This window comes from Odocoileus virginianus, chromosome 24, assembly GCF_023699985.2.
Source record: "Odocoileus virginianus isolate 20LAN1187 ecotype Illinois chromosome 24, Ovbor_1.2, whole genome shotgun sequence".
In the NCBI taxonomy this organism is placed as follows: Eukaryota; Metazoa; Chordata; class Mammalia; order Artiodactyla; family Cervidae; genus Odocoileus; species Odocoileus virginianus.
The window spans coordinates 21,145,862-21,167,353 of record NC_069697.1 but is presented as its reverse complement, the minus strand read 5'-3'; the positions used below and the strand labels follow the sequence as shown (position 1 = coordinate 21,167,353).

General features: G+C 37.9%; 1 long non-coding RNA gene across 4 annotated transcripts in view; it reads left to right on the top strand.

Moving 5' to 3' along the window:
- LOC110126631 (uncharacterized) overlaps positions 1 to 21,492 on the top strand; it is a 275,536-nt gene that overhangs the window by 5,876 nt on the left and 248,168 nt on the right. For 3 of the 4 annotated variants that reach the window (XR_011483198.1, XR_011483199.1, XR_011483200.1), the window contains exons 2-3: positions 3,118 to 3,264; positions 8,875 to 9,089. This is a non-coding gene — a long non-coding RNA (uncharacterized lncRNA). Of the gene's footprint in view, positions 1 to 3,117; positions 3,265 to 8,874; positions 9,090 to 15,775; positions 17,363 to 21,492 lie in introns of those variants that run through there. The other variant, XR_002310497.2, reaches the window with a different exon arrangement.

Genomic DNA, 21,492 nt, shown 5'->3' with positions numbered 1-21,492 from the left:
GAATTTATTTCTTTAAATTCAATACAGACATTGTGGCAGGCACTTTTGTGGAGGATACAAAAGAAATAGAAGACCGAGTTCTTAACCTGAAGACACTTGCAGTCTTTTCAGGAAACATGAAACAGTACAAAGTAGTATTTCCATATAGAGTACAGCATTTAATTCAGGGTGGTCAAGTGCTAAATTACAACCATATTCAGAGGCTAGCTGAGGGCTCTTGAAAATTGCTCTTTGACAATAACACACATGCATACACATATGCATACACAGATACCTCCTATCTCTAGTGAAGGTAGCTTCCATTACCAGTTTCCTTTCATTTTTGAAAAGAAAATTAGTAATACATTAAAGTATTGTGTTTAGAAGACATCTTCTATTTCAGTTTTATATTCTTCAGGGGTCTTCTGTATTCCAGTTTTTTATCAAGTCATATTAGTTTAAAAGGCAAACATCCATACACAGATGCATTTTCTATTGATGAATTTTTCAGGTTGAACATTTATGTATCTAATCATTGAAAAAAGTATTGTTCTAATTTATTTGACAGAGTCAGGTAATGTCAGGATAAATAGTCACTTATTTAAGCCACACATAGTGTAGTTTTTCTGCGTTTAAGAGACACACCTGCATTTCATAGTTTTGCTTACCATTTAAATTTCAACCATAGTTTTTCAAATATGGTACTATATGTGAAGATTTGTCTATCTCTTTTAACATTTTGAAAAAATTAATGATAAAACTATCTTTGGTTTCTACTTATATGTGGGCTAATTAGATAAGAAATTTTTAAAATTCACATTTGAAGAAACTAGGGGAAGTCTGGGGCTTTCCAGGTGGCGTTAGTGGTAAAGAACCTCCTACCAATGCAGGAGACATAAGAGATGCAGGTTTGATTCCTGGGTGGGCAAGAGTCCCAGGAGAAGGTCATGGCAACCCACTCGAGTATTCTTGCCTGGAGAATCCCACGGACAGAGGAGCCAGGTGGGCTACAGTCCGTAGGGTTGCACAGAGTTGGACACGACTGAACTGACGTAGCACGTGTGCACAGGGAGGTTTTAAGACAGAATACATCAATATGTACTTGAGGAAAATTCTCAGGGTTTATAAGTTAGGTTTGAAACTGTAGTACAAAGCTGTTGTGAGATACCTGACCACAGAAGCACGAGCCTTTTGTCCATAGGTTTTCTAACAATGCCATTTGCCAAAGCCACTGTGACAGCCTAGTCTGTAGGGAACGGCACGCTGGGCTGACAGACAGGCTCTCTGGGTTCGGATGGCAGTGCCTTTATTATCTTCAACTGTTTTCTTTCTGAAGTGGAGGTATTAATACCTGCCCACCCATCTCTCAGAGTTTCATGAGGACAAACTGCGATAATCATTGAAAACACTTTTGGCAAAACAGAATGAGTTTAAAATTTTAAGATTAACTTCTTTTTAAAAATATTTATTTTTGGCTGTGCTGGGTCTCAGTTATGGCAGGTGGGCCTTTCATTGCGTTGTGTAGTCTTCTTTCTAGTTGTGGTGAACAGGCTCTGCAGCATGTGGGGTCTTAGTCCCCCAGCCGAGGATTGAATCCACATCCCCTGCGCTGGAAGGTGGATTGTTAACCACTGGACTCCCAAGGAAGTTCCTTAAGATAACTATCTAGAAAAAATTTGATTTAAGTGAAAATCAAATGAAAGTATAACAATAGTCGCATGTTTCCCCCAGACTGCCACAAAAGTCCAGGAAAATTCTGTTTAGGGAGACTCTAAATTCTCTATTACTTTCAAAGCATTCTTTCCCACAGTGGTGATTCCAGCCACATGCATTCTGTGAAACAACATCTGCCCCTTACTCTGTGGCTGGTAAAGTATAAAGATCGTGGGAAAACATGAATGATTTGGAGAAAAAACACTTAGGGTAGAAAGGAGATTACTGTTAACAAATGGTTGTTAAAGTTATTTAAGAAAGGGTTCCTTCCACCTAAGGATTTGTGGCAAGCTTATCAGATAGTCTAGTCACCATCCAAGGCAGCAATGGGAGAAAAACTCTTCAGGGTGTCACTTAAGAGCTTGTGTTTTCTTTATCCCAACTTCATATCTTTACACCACCTCTCATTTATCTGTACTCCTTGTTCAACATTCCTCTCTTCCCCCAAAGCCTTGCTAGAGGTGGGAACTTCAAGTCAACAAAGACTTCAGTACATTTTTCTTGAGGAAATTTCAGAGTATTTCCTGCTTTTGTCTGTAATTCATGATATTGTACCTGTTTTTCTTTAGTGAAAGAAACCAATGGCTAAAAACTTTCTAAATCTTTCTCCTGTTGCTGCCTACACCTTCTTGGAGGCATTCTTGTTTACTCATTGCTGGTATTGAGAGCTTTTAAAAGGTTAAATCTATATTTCTATTCCAAAATCTTTGAAAAAAACGAATGTCTAGTAATAGAGAAATGGTTATATAAATTACAATATCCACTTCAAAATTTACTATGTAACTATTTTTTAAAAACTAAGTAGTTTCTAAAAACAAGGCAAGAGCTTGTAACAAAGTTAAAGTGTAAGAAATACATACAATACAGTCATAATTATATATAGATCCTGGAGTATAGGTGGGTTTTTTCCTGCATGCGTTTCTATATTTTCCCAATTTTCTTTCATTAGCATGTTCATTTTATATTAGAATAGAATGCCTTTGTATTTTTTTTCCCAGCCAAATCTTAATCGCTTTCACATTGGTTAATAAGAATAAAAGCATGTATAATCTTAACAATAATTATTAAAAAAGAATTCTGGGAGGATTTGGTGAACAATGAATGAGAGTTCACTCCAGACCATTAGCCTTTAAGTCAGCGCTAGAGCTCAATCTGTTATGTGCAAAGTAGGAAGTGGTGAGGTTACTGTAGCTTTGTGATAGGCTTCATTTAACCCCAGCCACTGCAGGCATGGATTACCTCGAAAGACCCCATTACTGCCCTCCCCTTCATCCTTCACTGTCTCTTTCCTCTCCAACTTCCCATTTTATTTCCATGTCTCTCCAATGACTTAAATCAATGGGCAGGAAGGGAGGGGAGAAAATGAAGCAGGTCAAACTTAAAGGTATGGGAAAGATTCTTTTTTCCTTACTTCTATCTCTGCAGGCAGGAGAGGTACCTTTGGACAAGTTCTGAGAAATAGAACTATTTCATGTGACTGAGCACTCAACTACTTCTGCCAATGGAGCTTGTGACCCAGTTGTGGGAGTGGAGTTGAGTTCCCTTTTATTTCTTCAAGTGACTTTTTAAAAGGTACTGGAACTTGTAACAGTTTCTTTCTTCCTCTCTTTCTTTTGAACACTAAAAATTCACAATAATAATTAATATTATCCTGTTAACATTTTGTGAAACTGATCAAGGCCTAAAGTAGCTTTTCTGGCATAAGATTTTTGCAATATCTAATATTATGTGGTAGTCTGGATGGGAGGGGAGTTTGGGGGAGAATGGATACATGTATATGGTATGACTGAGTCCCTTTGCTGTCCACCTGAAACAATCACAACATTGTTAATCGGCTAAACCCCAGTACAAAATAGTAAGTTTAAGAAAGAGATTGTTGAAATATCATATTCAATAAAGTTTTGTGGGCAGAGACTGTCTTTAGACAGACTTTAGTCATAGAGTAGTGCATATTCAGAAGCCCCTTAAATTCTCCATTAACTCTCTAAAGATACTAAAAATTAACACCAAATAAATAAATAAATAAAAATGTTCTGTGATATTCAAACATTTTTTCAACCTTTAAGCTATGTGGAGGAAAACTGTCTCTAGAAAATTTCGCCTTTGCTGTTTATTTTGTAGCATATAATTTGTGCAATTTTAGACAAGTCCCCTAAGTATTGTCTAGTAGGGGAGAAAAATAAATATTTGTAAGTTGACAAAGAAGAAAACAATAACAGATGTATGTCCAAAGTATTACTCTCCCTGGGACTCCAGAAAGCCAGCAGCCGAGGTCTTAAAATGAGAGTTTCCAGGCAAGATAGGGAAAGAAGAGGGGCTCAAGCTAAGGGAAGATCATGTTCAAAGGCACTGCTGTGTGAAATGGAATCTTTAGGAAAATGAAAGCTACTTTCTGAGAATGGCTGAAGATGAGGCCAAAGAAGCAGATACCAGCTCCCTCCAGAGCTAAATGCAGGGGGTTTAAGGAGTTGGACTCTGCTGCATAGACAGGAGTATCAACATGACCTCAGAAAGAGTTTTACTGGGCCAGTGCAGCTGTTGTAAAATAGTTTTACGCTTGAATGCCTCTAAGTGGGTTAGGTCTTTTCCAGGTCCATACTGCCTCCTGCTTGGCTATATCATATCATTGACTTTGGACATTGAAATACCTGACAGTGAAGGCATTGTCTCAAGAAACCTCCGGGTAGATGATGGAGAGCCACGGAAAGACTGGACTAGGACAATGGCATGATCCAATTTGTAATTTAAGAAGGTCAGGCGTACAGTAGAGAGCAAGTTTTGTGACAGCTGGTGGCACAAACTGGAAGGAAAGGCTGGTCAGAAAGATTATTTAGAAGATAGAATTGATAGGACTTGGTAACTGATCAGGTGTGGAAGATGAGGGAGGAAGTCTAAAATGGCTTCTAGGTTCTTTCTCTGATAAAGTGGTAGCCTGGGGTACCGTTCACTGAGATGGCTTTGCGAAGGAAGCAGCCGGGTAGAGGCGATGCAGGGATGTTCAGTTTGAGACCAGGTAGGTCTAAGGACCTGTGGGCAAGATGTCTAATGGGCTAGTGAGATAGATCCTGTGGACATCCCGATCCAGATCCAAGCCACATTGTTGAGCCCAAGCTTCTCCTAATTCTGATTGTTCACCAGCTTCCTTGGCTGCATCCCAAGGAGACGCTAGACTTCCGTTCTCACTTGTCCCTGCCTGCCTCAGGTCTCAGCTTGTATCCATCCTGTAGAGGTTTTAAGGAGGAGGAATGTAATTACGTTTTATCTTCTTGTCACTATTCCCTCCCTCTTCCACCTGTCAACTAACTGCCCCAAGGTTGTTTGTGCTATTATTGCTAGGAGGCAGTTGTGACTGCATGGTTAACCACCTAGCAGCCCACGCTAAGAGTTGTGGGCTGCCTGTGAACATGTCTGCCAGCAAGAAGTGGCAGATACCCAGCCTTGGCCTTAAACACATCTGGCACAGAAGGCTTCCCTGTCCAGTAAAGATGGGCTAATTTGTCTGTAATAGGCCCCTCTACTGGAGGGGGTGGAGCTCAGGCTCGGCTGTTCATGGTACTGGAACTAATAGCAAAATCATTCTTAGAAGCTTGCAGGACACCTGCCAAAGAATTTCTCTGGGCCATAAAGCATTTGCATTGCCTGCAGTAATTTGAAGCTTTCTCCTCTGGACCTCAGAGGGGTTTGGGTTCTATAAATAAGATCTACTTAAAGCATGCCTCAAAATGACCAAATTCTTATGTGACTTGGGCATGTGAAGCTATCTGGAAGATGAAACAAGTGACTGGTGAGTGCAAACCAGGAAAGACCTCCGCCCAGGAGGTTTACTCAGTGGTGTCCCTCCACAGAAACGCAGGGCTCTGTGAACCTCAAGTAGCTCCTTGATGCTTTGGGTAATCTACACACTACCCGTTGAGATGGTGGGAAGGGATATCTGGATTAAGGGCAAGAGAAGATCCCCTGGAGAAGGGAATGACTCCCCACTCCAGTATTCTAGCCTGGAGAATTCCAGAAACAGAGGAGCCTGGCAGGCTAGAGTCTATAAGGTCACAAAGAGTCAGACATGGCTGGGCGACTAACACTTTCTCTTTTCAGGGTCACTGATGCTTGTTTGAATACATTTGTATATTTGTGTTTATTTTAACTATTAAAATGCTGGTTGATAAGATTGAAAAAAAAAAGTAAAAAAGGAAGTTAAACAAACATAATTCTACCACCCAAAAGTCCTCTCCAATCATCATACCTTTTGATGAGTCTTAAGCCATATGTACTTACCCTATTCCTCCTCCTCCCTCTCCAGCTATATTCCAAGGTTGGAACATTTCCATCAATCCAGAAAGTTCCCCTACTTCTTTTCAAATAAGTCTGCTTTCTTCACCTGCTCTCCACTCTCCTAGGCAAACACTCTTCTGATATCTATTGCTACAGACTAGTTTTGCCTGTTCTTGAAATTCATATAAATGGAAGCATACAGTTACACAGTTTTGTAATTTTTTAAAAAATACAAATAGTATTTTAGTAACTATCGGTTACTAAATACTAGAATGTAGTATTATAGTATGTAACATAGGTGAGTAATAGTAACATAGGTGAGTCATTTCTATTTCAATAATATTTATCCACAATATCACTTTTAATGGAAAAATAATATTGCTTTTTATGAATGCACTGCACTATATTTATTTATTTAAGCAGTTCCTACTGATGGGTATTTTGATTTTTTAAATTCTCTTCCTTCCTTTCTTCCTCCTTCTCCCTCTCCCCTCCTTCCTTCTTTCTTGCTTTAATGAACACCCCACATATTGCTCTCACTATAAGCAAGACTTTGCACACAAGGCCACATGAAATCACAATCCTAGAAGTGGAATTTTTGTGTAAAGTACATATTTTTGAAAAACACACTGTAAGGAATATTGTCAAATGGAGTCCAGAAAGGCTGCCTTAGTTTATTTCCTAATATTATTAAAACACCTAACCTTGTTTTCTCACATCCCCACCAACATAAAGAATTTGGCTGGAGGGGGGGGAGTCTTTTATCATTGTCAATTTCACAGCATAAACATGGTATCTCATTTTAGTCTTTTGTTATTATTAATGAGATTGAAAACTTCTGAGGATTTCATTTTGTCATTTTATAGTGATAGTAAATTTTTTCTTAAAAATACATTTCCCAAATAACTAGTAAACTGGTTATGGAAAAAAATGATCCTATTAAAGATGGAGGGGTTAAAAAACAAATCAATAGTAATTTAAAAAGGTACTAGTCAAATTTTCTCTTTCTTACTTTTAGCCAATGGTCTTATTCTATAATGGTCGATATTGGCTTTATTCTGTAATTGATTTTGACTGGTTTTTGCTTTTTCAATTATTGAAAAATTATTGCTTTTATTTTTAATTACTTTTAGAAAGGCTTTGCTCTGCTTGAGTAAACAATAAATTCAATTTTGGACAACCAGGTTTTTTAATAAAAATTAATCCACTAAGGATAATTTAAACCGGGACATACCTTTGATAATTTCAGAATGATTAAGAGAGAGCCAAATAGCCTGTGTCCAGGAAGCCCCTTGATTTTTGTCATATTGTTCAGCAACAAAGTTAGTTAATGAGGTTTGTAAACTTTCCAACATTCTGTGTCAAATCCCAGAGTAAGCAGATACTATCCTGTTAGTGCGTTGTCATTTTATTTCAAACTGTAATTATCATCTTTATCAACAAATATAAACAAAGAGCTTCACTTTGTCTAGCACTTTAATGAGAACCCTTGGTGTTTTTGTTATTGTTCAATGAAACTTGAGATAGCTCAGATCCTTGTTTGTAGATGTGAGGGTTGATTAAATTTACCTCAAAGTTCACTTTGAGACCCAAAATTCTTAATATATATATAGAAATTTGTCACATTCATAGTAATGTTAGTAATATTTATGTGATAATAGAGATTAGTAACTAGCACTTTGTTAAGTTCTTGTTTTTGGAATGTCCACAGAGCCATTTAGAAATCCAGTTAGCATATAAGCAGTAAGAAAGAGTGAAGTTCCTGGAGGTGTAGGCAGTTCTGGGTCTGAAACCCAGCTCCATCACTTACTCTCTGTGTGACCTTCAGCTAGTTACTTGCCCTCTCAGTTTCTACATTCACTCATTTTTAAAGTGGGGATGTAATGCTGTCTATTTCATGGGTTATTGTGAAAGGTAAATACTAGCATTTAAATAATTTCCTGACACATAGGAAATAATTTCCTGACCCACAGGATATGGTAACTGCTATTATTTTCTATCATCATCACCATCATCAACACAATCAGGAATGTATAGAATCAAACAGAATAAGCATCACTTTATCATTCATCATTCTATTCTAATTTATATTTGATACTTTTAGATTGGTTATTCATATTATCAATATAAAATAAGTCTGATTCCCTCACTCTATCTGGAAGTTATATTAATAGAAATCTTTCTTTACTCCCTTGCAGGTTCTTCTTTCTAACTAACCTACCCTCTTGAATTGGTGGTATCTAAGGATATTCATATTGTGATGGTCTAGCTGGTCTGGAAAAAGCCTAGAACCCCTGAGGGCCTGAATGCACCACTTCTGAGACCACTCCCCATCTGAGTCCCTGTCACAATGATGATGGAGAGACCACCCCACTGATCTCCTGGTACAATTGCTCCCAGCTTCATACTCCTAGAGAGATTGGTGTGAACCTCTTGTATGTGGCCCTGAAACCCCCTGGCAGTGTCCCTCTACTAACCCCTCTCTGACTTTATGTGACTTGACTTGAAATGTTCCCTGTTGTTTTCAGGACTTCATTGACTGTCATCTCAAGCTCTCGCTTCACCCTTTCACCAGTGATAGCATCTGTGTATTATAGTTATATATGGGGTCTGTCTGCCTTGCTAGCATAGATAAGAAGCTCAGTAATTGTGGACCTAACAGATGAGTGAATGCATGAAAGAAAATAATTTCCATCCTTAATAAAGGTGTTCAGGATTAGCCCAAGACAAAGTTTTCAGAGATCTCACAAATACTTACTTTCATTGCTTCAGACTTTGGAAACTGTCCTACTTTCCCCATCAGCAGGGTTCCCTCATGCCTACCTTTCTCTGTCCTGTAACTCTGCCTGAAACTTGGTATGTGCTACCTCTACTACAACCCTGAAGGCTGGTTTTATTTTCCTCATTTTACAGATGAGGACAGCTGAAGCTCACAGAGATAGAAGGCAACTAGCCCAAGACTCAACATTAGCAAAAGGATTGGATTCCAGGTTTGTGGCCTCTAGAGTCCATCGCTCTTTGCACCACACTGCATCATCTCCAGGAGGAGGACTGGCAGGGGTGACATCTGTTATCTGACTGCCCCATTGCCTCAGGCGTATATGGGTGGAACTCCAAAACTTTTGCAGGTACGTAGTACTGTTTTGAGGTGTGGGAGAAGGTGGGTGCTAGAGTCTGCTTTCCATGTGGCAGAAGAGTTTCAAATGTAACCACTAGCTTGTCATTGATATTTAAGTTCTTTTTGGCTCAAAGGAATGTTTCTTGTTAAAATAATGAAATTTTTGGGGGAGACTGGGGCATCTATGGTAAGTGTTTTGTATACCTTACCAGTTCAAGCTCAAATGACATAAATTAGACAGTGAATATATATACATATGTATACTTGAAAGTGAAAGTAAAGTTGCTCAGTCGTGTCTGACTCTTTGGGACCCCATGGATAGTCCATGGAATTCTCCAGGGCAGAATACTGGAGTGGGTAGCCTTGCCCTTCTCCAGGAGATCTTTCCAACCCAGGGATCGAACCCTTATATATATTTAGTTTATATGTATAATATAAATACATATAAATACTTTTATGAATATATACTTATATATTATCATCTATACTTATATAAATATATAGTTACTTACATAATGTATAGTTACTTATATATATATATATATCATTATGGTTGCATGTATTCTATACACATAAAATGTATAGTTATATATATTTATATGGAGAGAGTTATATAAAGTTTCTATCTAAATGTGTTAAATTAGTTTTTTTCATCTTTTGGAGCAAAATTTTAATTGTTCTTGAGTCATCTCTTAAATATTGCCATTTAAGTGAATCCAAAGAAGAATTTTAGTATTTTAATTTTCTAGATGATTAATCTTATAGATGTATGCTTTGATATTTTTATCAGTGTTGCATTTGTACATAAGAGTAGCTTTTTTTTTTCTCATTCTAAAGCAATACATTAAGTTAAAACAATGAGATTCATACTTTTCCTTTTTGCTGTTTTAGAATGGTCACAGTGTGCTTGATGAAATATTTCTAGAAAGAAGTAAATACCTCACTGAGTCTTTCTTAGTAAAATATCAAAGTTTTTAAAAGTTTTTTTTTTGACAGAAATGTCAAGATTAGAGCAAGATTATTACTGTTTGCATTTATGGGGAGAAATCATTTGTTATTATAAAGGAGTTAATGACTGGGTTTAGTGCTTTGAGGCTCCAAAGAAGGTATTTTTAAAATCGAGGGTAGCCCGACAGGAGAAAAATGTACATCATTAGATGCAATTGCTACATAAATGGTCTTTTTGTTTTAGAGTTCAGTTGATAGTAATTGAAACAAAAATCCCATATGCCATTTTCATTCTTTACTCCATTTGTTTTCTTTCTGTGTAATTGAATTTCACACAAAAGAGAGAATGAAAACTTTTGAATACTGAAATACTGAAGCAATATTTTCAGGTGCATCATTGTATTTTCTACAGATTCTTTAATTTTAGAGCTTAGCTCTTGGTAAGTATTCTCCAGGGTGTATTTTTGTGTTTGTGTGTGTTTGTGTTTTATGAGACTCAAGGAAGGAGAATGACATCTCTTTTGAGACCAACCTCTGATTCCATTGAATGTTGCATTTCTTAAAACATCAAAAAATTGTCTTTCAGTCACGTTTTGGGTTTATTTCTGATCATTTGCCAATGCAGGCCTTATTGAAATTAGGAGATAATTCTATTTCACATTTTGTAGGGCTATGTATCCAAAACTATAGAAACACAGATATATAGGACTCTGCCAGACAAACATCATCAAAAACAATATTTGAGATGCAATTCTATATCATGGCACATTTCCCCATATTTTTTTTGTCAGTATTTGGGTATTTATATCTGGGTAAAATGAATTTGTGGAAAAGTCAGTATGTCCTCATTTTGAAGCAGCAAATCTTTGCTACTGTTTCATTTTATGAATGATGTGGGGCATTGGCATGTGGGAATAAATGGGAAAGTATAAGACTTAAAGCAACCTTCAAAAGATTTAGAGAAATGACAATGAAAATGTCTTGCATGGAGTTCAGCTATAAACCTATGAATATGAGGAACAGAATGGTTTGCCTTCAAGCTTCATTGGTTGTTTTAATTTTTGTAACCCAGGCCTGCTATCTAGAGTTATGGCAGGCAAAAGAAATACTTACAAGGAATGTTCTGAATATAGATCTCTGAACCTCATTATATTAAGCTTTTAATTATTGGAAGGTGGTTCTGTGAGACTCAGAATCATGTGAGCCATTGGGAAAAAAGAATGAGTGCAGTTTTAGGGGTGAAGATAGTATTGATGGTTGAGAGGAAAAGAAGCCAATATTCCTTAGGAAGAAAAGGAAGTAAGCAAGGTATACATGACAGAGAAGAGTGCTTATTCATTTATATCAATATTTTCCCTCATTTGGCAACTATCTACATCAACTATGTGTGAGGCCTTTTACTGGATTGGGGTAATTCTGAAAAAATGCCAGTGAGACTGATAGGCTTTTGTATATTATTACCATTTTACATTCTATTTCTTTCTATTTTAAAAACTGAGATATAATTGACATATGATATTGTGTTAGTTTTATGTGTACAACATAATGATTTGATATATGTGTATAGCAAAATGATCACCACAATAACAGTTATAATTGTTATCTTATATGGAGAACTTTTATGATCCACTCTCTTAGCAACATTCAAATGTGCAAAACAGCGTTGTTAACTATAGTCACCATGCTGTACATTATATCCTAATATAATGTGTATATTTATCTTATGACTGAAATTTTACACCCTTTGACCACCTTCACCTCTCCCACCCCATGGCCCAACACTGACAACCACCATCTGCCCTTCCATGTCATTTTAACATGAATGTATTTTGCCCCAAATTTAGTTTGATTTGAGTGCAATTAAGAATCATCATTATTGGGGCTTCCCTGGCAGTCGAGTGGTTAAGACTCTATTGCCAGTGCAGGGGATGTGAGTTTGATCCCCGGTTGGTGAATAAGATCCTGCATGCTGTGTGGTATGACTTGAATAAATAAATGAGAGTGTTGATACAATAAAAGAATATTTATTTTATTTACTTGGACAAATATGTGCAATCTCATCCATGAGATTGGTCTGTGATACTTTAGTCTATGATAAAGGAAAAATATATTTATAGTGTTCTTATTCAGAATTATGCATAATGATTGTAAAATGCAGGTCTAATTTCTGGTTCATATAAAGGGCAGATGGTGATTGCAGCCATGAAATTAAAAGAGACTACTCCTTGGAAGGAAAGTTATGACCAACCTAGACAGCATATTAAAAGGCAGAGACATCACTTTGCCAACAAAGGTCCATCTAGTCAAGGCTATGGTTTTTCCAGTGGTCATGTATGGATGTGAGAGTTGGACTATAAAGAAAGCTGAGTGCAAAAGAATTGATGCTTTTGAACTATGGTATGGATAAGACTCTTGAGAGTCCCTTGGACTGCAAGGAGATCCAGCCAGTCCATCCTAAAGGAGATCAGTCCTGGGTGTTCATTGGAAGGACTGATGTTGAAGCTGAAACTCCAATACTTTGGCCATCTCTTGCTAAGAGCTGACTCATTTGAAAAAACCCTGATGCTGGGAAAGATTGAGGGCAGGAGGAGAAAGGGACGATAGAGGATGAGATGGTTGGATGGCATCACTGACTGAATGGACATGGGTTTGGGTGGACTCCGGGAGTTGGTGATGGACAGGGAGGCCTGGCGTGCTGCAGTTCATGGGGTCGCAAGGAGTCGGACACAACTGAGAGACTAAACTGAACTGAACTGAGGCAATATATATCATAGCTCACAATTTTGGATTCTTATAAGAAAACTGGGCTTAAGAGAGGATACTCCTTTTCTTTTTAGTTGATCTTTCACTAGAGATAATGAGTAGATGGGGAGTCAATATGACCCAATCTGAACTTAAAGGATCACACTTTTAAAAAAAGCCTCCCGGGGACTTTCCTGGAAGTCCAGTAATTAAGACTCCTTGCTTCCTGTGCAAGGGGCACAAGTTCAATCTCTGGTCAGGGAACTAAGGTCCCACAAGCCACACTGTGGGGCCAAAAAGGAGCCTCATAACTGTTTATTGAGATCATTTTGCTATTGGAAATTGTATACAACAGTCTTCTTTGTATAACCACCTACACTGTACATTTACAGCATGTTAACTTGGAATGCTCTGGGTTAGTTTCCACACTGCATTTGTGTGAACATTTTATTTATAGAATCCATTGACTCATTAGGATCTGCAGAAAATACACGTGTAGTGGCAAAACAGACCTTTTTCAAAAGGAATAGTCCAAGAGCCTGGCAAATAATTTCTGGGTGCTGCAGCCTTTAGAAAAGTCAGTGAGTCTAAACAAGATACAGCCTTCAAACATGTACTTTTGTAACAAGCAGAATGGTTGTTGTTGGGTGATGGTTTCCCATGGGTCTCTCACATTTCTGCATGTCTTGTGAGCAGAGGCGTTGATTGTACTGGTTCCAGCCCCTCTTTTCAGAGGTATCTGTATAGTAAGTGGCCTTGGAAAATAGAAGTATTACTTCCTGCAGCAAAAGAACAGGTTTATTTGCTGCCAATTATGAAAGATTCTGGAAGCCCCAGTGGCTCAAGAGGTAAAGAATCTGCCTGCAGTGCAGGAGATGCAGAAGACAAGAGTTCAATCCCTGTGTCGGAAAGATCCCCTGGAGAAGGAAATGGCAACCCACTCCAATATTCTTGCCTGGGAAATCCCATGGACAGAGGAACCTGGCAGGCGACAGTCCATGGGGTCGCAAAAGAGTCTGACGTGACTGAGCACATACATGTGATGAAAGGTATGAAAGATTCAGGGTTCCACTCCTGTCATGCAAACCAGTGCTTGTGCAGATGTTATCTGGTCCCTTTCCTGTCATCCTGTGGGAACTCTGGGACTCTGGGAACCAGTGCAAGAATGTGCTGATACTTCGGTTAGCGGTATTGGTCTGAGTAGTAAATTTTTTTGTGTCTTACTCAGGAGTATCACGGTTCGTACCATCATTCATGAATCCATGGCAGGCTTACAGGTTAATTTGCAGGGCATAATCTCAGAGGCTTCACAATCCTTGGCTGTCAGTACCATAATTCATAAATAAATTTCTTCTTCATGTGTGCCTGTCATTCTGATGACCTTACTATTTTTTTAATTAAAATTAAAAATTTCTTTTCCATTATGGTTTATTATAGCATATTGAATATATCCTGTGTTATATGGTAGGACCTTGTTGTTTATCCATTCTATATATAATAGCTTGCATCTGCTAGTCCCAAACTACCAATCCACCCTTCCCTCACTCTCCCTCCCCCTTGGAAATCACAAGTCTCTATGTCTGTGAGTCTGTTTTTGTTTCATAGATAAATTCATTTGTGTCATATCTTAGATTTCACATTTAAGTGATATTTGGTATTTGTCTTTCTCTGTGTACCTCACTTCACTTAGTATGATCATCTCTCTGTCCATGCATGTTGCTGTAAATGGCATTATTTCATTCTTTTTTTATGGCTGAGTAGTATTACATTATATATTATATATATACACACACATATATATATGTATATATATATTTCACATCTTCTTTATCCACTCATCTTTCAATAAACATTTAGATTGCTTCCATGTCTTGGTTATTGTAAATAGTGCTGCTGTGGACACTGAAGTGCATGTATCTTTTTGAATTATAGTTTTGTCTGGATATATGCCCAGGAGTGGAATTGTTGGAGCATATGGCTACTCTATTTTTAAATTTTTGAGGAATCTTCATACTGTTTTTTATAGTACCTACATTTTTATAGTGCCTACATTCCCAACAATGTAGCACAGTTCCCTTTTCTCCACACCCTCTCCAGGATTTGTTATTTGTAGATTTTTAAATGATGGCCATTCTGACTGGTGTGAGGTGGTACCTCATTGTAGGTACCTCATTTGCCTTTCTCTAATAATTAGCAATGTTGAACATCTTTTCATGTGCCTATTGTCCATCTATGTCTTCTTTGGAGAAATGTCTTTTTAGGTCTTCTGTCCTTTTTTTGATGGGGTCTAATAACCTAGATAGCATATTAAAAAGCAGAGACATTACTTTGCCAACAAAGGTCTGTCTGTTCAAGGCTATGGTTTTTCCAGTGGTCATGTATGGATGTGAGATTAAACTGTGAAGAAAGCTGAGCACTGAAAAATTGATGCTTTTGAACTGTGGTGTTGGAGAAGACTCTTGAGAGTCCCTTGGACTGCAAGGAGATCCAACCAGTCCATCCTAAAGGAGATCAGTCCTGGGTGTTCATTGGAAGGACTGATGCTGAAGCTGAAACTCCAGTACTTTGGCCACCTCATGCGAAGAGTTGACTCATTGGAAAAGACCCTGATGCTGGGAGGGATTGAGGGCAGGAGGAGAAGGGGGCGACAGAGGATGAGATGGCTGGATGGCATCACTGACTCGATGGGCATGAGTTTGAGTAAACTCCGGGGGTTGGTGATGGACAGGGAGGCTTGGCGTGCTGCGATTCATGGGGTCGCAAAGAGTTGGACACGACTGAGCGACTTAACTGAACTGAACTGAACTTAATGGCCTTACTAGCTGTATAATTAATAAAAGAAATGAAGTGATTGCCAATCTCCTAAAATAATACTTAAGAATCTTGGCATCTTCTTCCTTTCCTACACTATCCCCCATCTAAATTGTTAGGTAGGAGCCAACTTTAAATTTAAGGAAAGAAAAAACTGATTGACTCATTTGCCCCTATGAATTCCTGTTTTTTCAGACATCACTCATTTCAGAAAGAGAACTGAGAACACCAACGCTGGGATCTGCCAAGGGTAACAAAGTAGGGAGTCTGGTCTGTGATGGAAGATTTCCTGTAGTTCAGGTCATTTCCAGGATACTCATTTATGACTGGTGTGTATTTTCTCTTCGTATGAGATGAGGAAGTCTTATTGTATTTCCCCTTAAGATTTAAAAACAATAAAATAGGATCTAGAATGGCAGTGTGGCACAATGCTTAAGGGTAAGACCATGGAGTCAGCTGTATCGGTTTGTCGTCTGGTTCCACCTGTGCAAACTTTGAGCCAAGTTTCTAGTGTCTTCCAAGTTTCAGTTCTGCCACCTTTAAAATAGAAATGAGAACAATATTGCCTTGTCACAGAAAATAGCCGTGATGATAAAAAGAGAGGAGGCCAGGAACACTGCAAGACACCTAGTGTATACTCATCACATGCTAGTTGTTACTGTTAGCTCTTTGGTAAATATGTACCCGACAATTAGCAAGTGACTTGGAAAGCTGGTTGACAAATCATGCAATAGCATCCTTCATCCCAAACAAATTATTTTCAAGATGGAGACAATTATGGATGGAGAGATCAGTGGTTAATGTCTTTGCTGCCATTAGTTCATGTGGTTTCCCTAAGAGTTTCTGTGTTCCTTTCTAGATCTTGCTTGGAGTTAATTCAAGGTCTGGATCTTTCACAAATGATTTGGCTGTTAGGTGCTCAGAAATGTCATTTCTACTTCAAGAACTTTATAGGGATTCCTGTCGGAACAGAAGTAGCTCTGTCAAGCTTCGTGGCCACAGAACGGGTTTTAGCTTCACTTTTATGTTCTCTTAGGACCATATAAAAAGAATGTTTATTTCTCTATTATTTGCATCTTGCAAAGTCAGAAAGCTGACCTTATGATTTTATTATGTTTTATTTGCATAGTTCACAAAAGCTACTGTTTAAATCCTATGACTCATTTAAAAAAAAAGTTTAAAACCTTTAACTATGAATTAGTAAAAAAAAAAATAGAAATGTAGGGGTTTTGGAAAATATGGCTGTCCAGTGGTTCTCAAACACAGTGAACAAATAACATATTCACTGCTCCATGGATAAATGAGAAAAACAAGTATAATATAAAAATTTTATCTTAAAGTTAAATAGAAGAATAAAAGTCATTTATTCTGACATTGTGTTCTTCCTAAATTTTAGTGTTATCAAAATATAATGTTTTCTATGAAGTGCTGCTTATGTACTGGGTTTTAAAAAAATATTTTAATTTGGGAAAAGTGAAAAAAAGGCAAACTCATATTCCCTTAATTCTTTCTTAAAAATTGGGTTTGAAGTCGGGAAATATAAGAACCAAGGATAATTATAATAGCGATCACTTATGCAAGGCTTCTTACTAGGCCTGGTTCTAAGAGCTTTACAGACATTGATTTATTTAATTCTTGAAATTAAAAGATGCTTGCTACTTGGAAGGAAAGCTATGACAAACCTAGATAGCGAATTAAAAAGCAGAGACATGACTTTGCTGTCAAAGGGGTCCATATATTCAAAGCTATGGTTTTTCTAGTAGTCATGTTTGACTGTGAGAGTTGGACCATAAAGAAGGCTGAGTGCCAAAGAATTGATGCTTTTGAACTGTGGTGTTGGAGAAGACTCTTGAGAGTCCCTTGGACAGCAAGGAGATCAAACCAGGCATTCCTAAAGGAAATCAACCCTGATTATTCATTGGAAGGACTGACTCTGAAACTGAAACTTCAGTACTTTGGCCACCTGATTCAAAGAGCTTACTCATTGGAAAAGATCCTGATGCTGGGAAAGAGTGAAGCATAAGGAGAAAGGGGCAGCAGAGGATGAGGTGGCTAGATAGTGTGGTCGAGTCAATGGATATAAATTTGAGCAAACTCCAGGAGAATAGTGAAGGACAGAGGAGCCTGGTGTGGTGCAGTCCATGGGGTTGCAAAGGGTCGGACATGACTTAGCTACTGAACAACAACAATAAAGGAACTCTGTGAGTTGAATACTGATAGTATAACCAAGTTTCTCAGATGGACTTTCTAGGTGGCTCAGTGATAAAGAATCTGCGTGCCAGTGCAAGAGACGCAAGAGATTCAGATTCAATCCTTGGGTGGGGGAGATTCCCTGGAAGAGGAAATGGCAACCTGCTCCAATATTCTTGCCTGGAAAATTCCATGGATAGAGAAGTCTGGCGGGCTATAGTCCATGGGGTGGTAAAGAGTTGGACACAACTGAGCATGCATGTGCGCGTGCACACACACACACACACACACACACACACACACACACACAACCAATTTATAGATCAAGGAGCAGAAACAGTAGAGTTGAGTAATTTGACTCAGGTGACACAGCTAACAAACAGTAAAGATAGGGCTCAAACCCATAATTCTGGATCTAATATCTTCCTTTTGCTCTTAGTTACTCTGAGAAGAATCCTAGAAACTTTCATTGAGCTAGAAATCTGAACATTGTATATTTGAATATTTAGAGGACATTTTGGCAGTATCTATCAGAAACTTCAAAAGTGTGTCTGTGCTTTGACCCGGATTTCTAGGACTATATTCTAAAGAAACAAGGAATCATGCCAAAACATATGTAAAAGGGCATTGATTATAACACTGTATACATTGGAGAAAAATAGAAACTAATTAAATGCCCCCATAGAGGGAATTATTTAAATAACAGAACAGCCATGCATAGGATAGTAATACATAATTTTAATTGTTTAAACTGTGTTGCACAAAACCCTGGGGTTTATCATCTGTCATGAATTAGGGCTTTGCAAATATTTTGTCTGAACTTTATAGATGCTGATGAAGATTGATACATCACTGTCTCTAGTCACCGCCATTGAAACTTTCTGTCTTTATAAAACATAATCTCATAGGTTTATTTTAGGATGAGTAAATATTCTACATTAGACTAGCAATCCATCTTCATGGGCCAACAGATACCGTTTTGTTTTTTTTTTTTTTATGAGGATGCTTTGTAGACTAAGTCTATTTTCAACACCAGCTCTTTAGATATGGTGTTATGAGTGTTCCCATTAGGGTTTTCTTGCTGGCCAGCCTTGTCAGCCTGTCTCCAATGTGTTCCTTCTACTGAACACAACCAGATCTGTTTCACTAAACTAGCCTGTCATCTGCAGAGTTCCTTAGAGGGAGATTCTTGCTATTATATTTTATTCTGCTTTATGTATTAACAGTCATATGAAAAGCTTCTTAGATCTAATCAATAGTAGTTTTCCTTGAGACTTCTGCATGTGGTTAGTGGATCTCTAACTAGTGTGGACAACATGAATAGCTTTTTGCAATAAAAAAATCTTGAAAATGTTACTGCATCACAGTGTAAGGGAAGAGGCAATGGTTTTAGCAGACAGTTGTGAATTTGCTTTAGCTGTTCACTAACTGTGGAACACGGCAGGTTATTTTATCCTTCTAAGCATCGCACTTCTTGTAATAAAAATGGAAATTATTATCTTTCAGGTTGTTATGAGGATTACATAAGGTACATTTAAGCACTCATCCAATGTTGACATAGGGGAGTTGAGGAAGTTGCCATCAATTTGATTCTCTATAACCATCACCCTAAATACCAGAAATAATTTTAGACATTTCAAGTAATAGAGAGGGATGTATTAAACTCTTAGAAATGTTTTCTATTTTTTTACACTCAGAAAATCTCTAATTTACATCTATTTAGAATTTTACAACTTATATTAAAGATAGTATTATACTCACCCTTTGCTGTGTAAATCTTGAAAAGTTCTCTAGCCAAAGGCAATAAATTTCACTCTGGCAACATCAAAGGCTATTCAAATAATGTGAATATAAAGTATTACACAACTCTTTTAGTTTATGGTTCATTTGTACAAAGACTCACTTCATATCTACTTGGCCTTTTGGCTAAGATCATGTGTAGTACAAAGATTCATTGCTGTAGGAGAAGCACCTCAATTATTTTCTGGTAGTGTCAGTATAATTTGATGGAGTTCTACTCCTGTTCTCTCTCTCTTCCCCTCCCTATCCCTCCCCCGTCAGTTTTCCTTGGCTCTCCTTATTTGAGTTGGGTGACCTTCCTATAGGCTTCCATAGTTTTTGAATCCCAAAGTTAACCTGGGGTGCACTGTTCTGTCACTTTATATGGGTTTCCTCCAACAGATTATAAATTTGCAATGGGCAAGAACTCTGAGTGCTTGCTCCAGGCCAACCCTCACCCACTGGCTCCCACCACCCACAACTGTGCGAACTACTATCAGGCCTGGGGTCCTGCACTAATCCACCTTGCCTTCCTCTCCATTTATGTCAGCCCTGATCTCCAAGTGATCTCTCATCCTTCGGACTCTGATCTCCACATGGCCTCATTATCCCTTTTCGGACTCTGTATCTCATTCCTCCTCAACTTTTGAAACCCTTCCACGGTGCCCTCACAACATCCCCTCTATACCTCACTTCTCTGAATATTCTCTTCACCTTCTTACTACACTGGAGATCTGGTTCTCCACAGGACACTGGTTCTTTTGCAGGTGTTGGTCCTTTTCCCTCCAACACTCCTTGTGTAACTAAAAGTGTGGTCTGGCTACTCACCACTCAAAAACTAATAAAGACGCAAGGTTGACTACTATTCAACATAGTTTTGGAAGTGTTGGCCACAGCAATCAGGGCAGAAAAAGAAGTAAAAGGAATCCAGATAGGAAAAGAAGAAGTGAAACTCTCTCTGTTTGCAGATGACATGATCCTCTACATAGAAAACCCTAAAGACTCTACCAGAAAATTACTAGAGCTAATCAATGAATACAGTAAAGTTGCAGGATATAAAATTAACACACAGAAATCTCTTGCATCCCTATACACTAACAATGAGAAAACAGAAAGAGAAATTAAGGAAACGATACCATTCACCATTGCAACAAAAAGAATAAAATACTTAGGAGTATATCTACCTAAAGAAACAAAAGACCTATACATAGAAAACTATAAAACACTGATGAAAGAAATCAAAGAGGATACAAACAGATGGAGAAATATACCGTGTTCATGGATTGGAAGAATCAATATTGTCAAAATGGCTATACTACCCAAAGCAATCTATAGATTCAATGCAATCCCTATCAAGCTACCAACGGTATTTTTCACAGAACTAGAACAAATAATCTCACAATTTGTATGGAAATACAAGAAACCTCGAATAGCCAAAGTAACCTTGAGAAAGAAGAATGGAACTGGAGGAATCAATCTGCCTGACTTCAGACTATACTACAAAGCCACAGTCATCAAGACAGTATGGTACTGGCACAAAGACAGAAGCATAGATCAATGGAACAGAATAGAAAGCCCAGAGATAAATCCACGAACCTATGGTCACCTTATCTTTGACAAAGGAGGCAAGGATATACAATGGAAAAAAGACAACCTCTTTAACAAGTGGTGCTGGGAAAACTGGTCAACCACCTGTAAAAGAATGAAACTAGAACACTTTCTAACACCATACACAAAAATAAACTCAAAATGGATTAAAGATCTAAATGTAAGACCAGAAACTATAAAACTCCTAGAGGAGAACATAGGCAAAACACTCTCCGACATAAATCACAGCAGGATCCTCTATGACCCACATCCCAGAATTTTAGAAACAAAAGCAAAAATAAACAAATGGGACCTAATGAAACTTAAAAGCTTTTGTACAACAAAGGAAACTATAA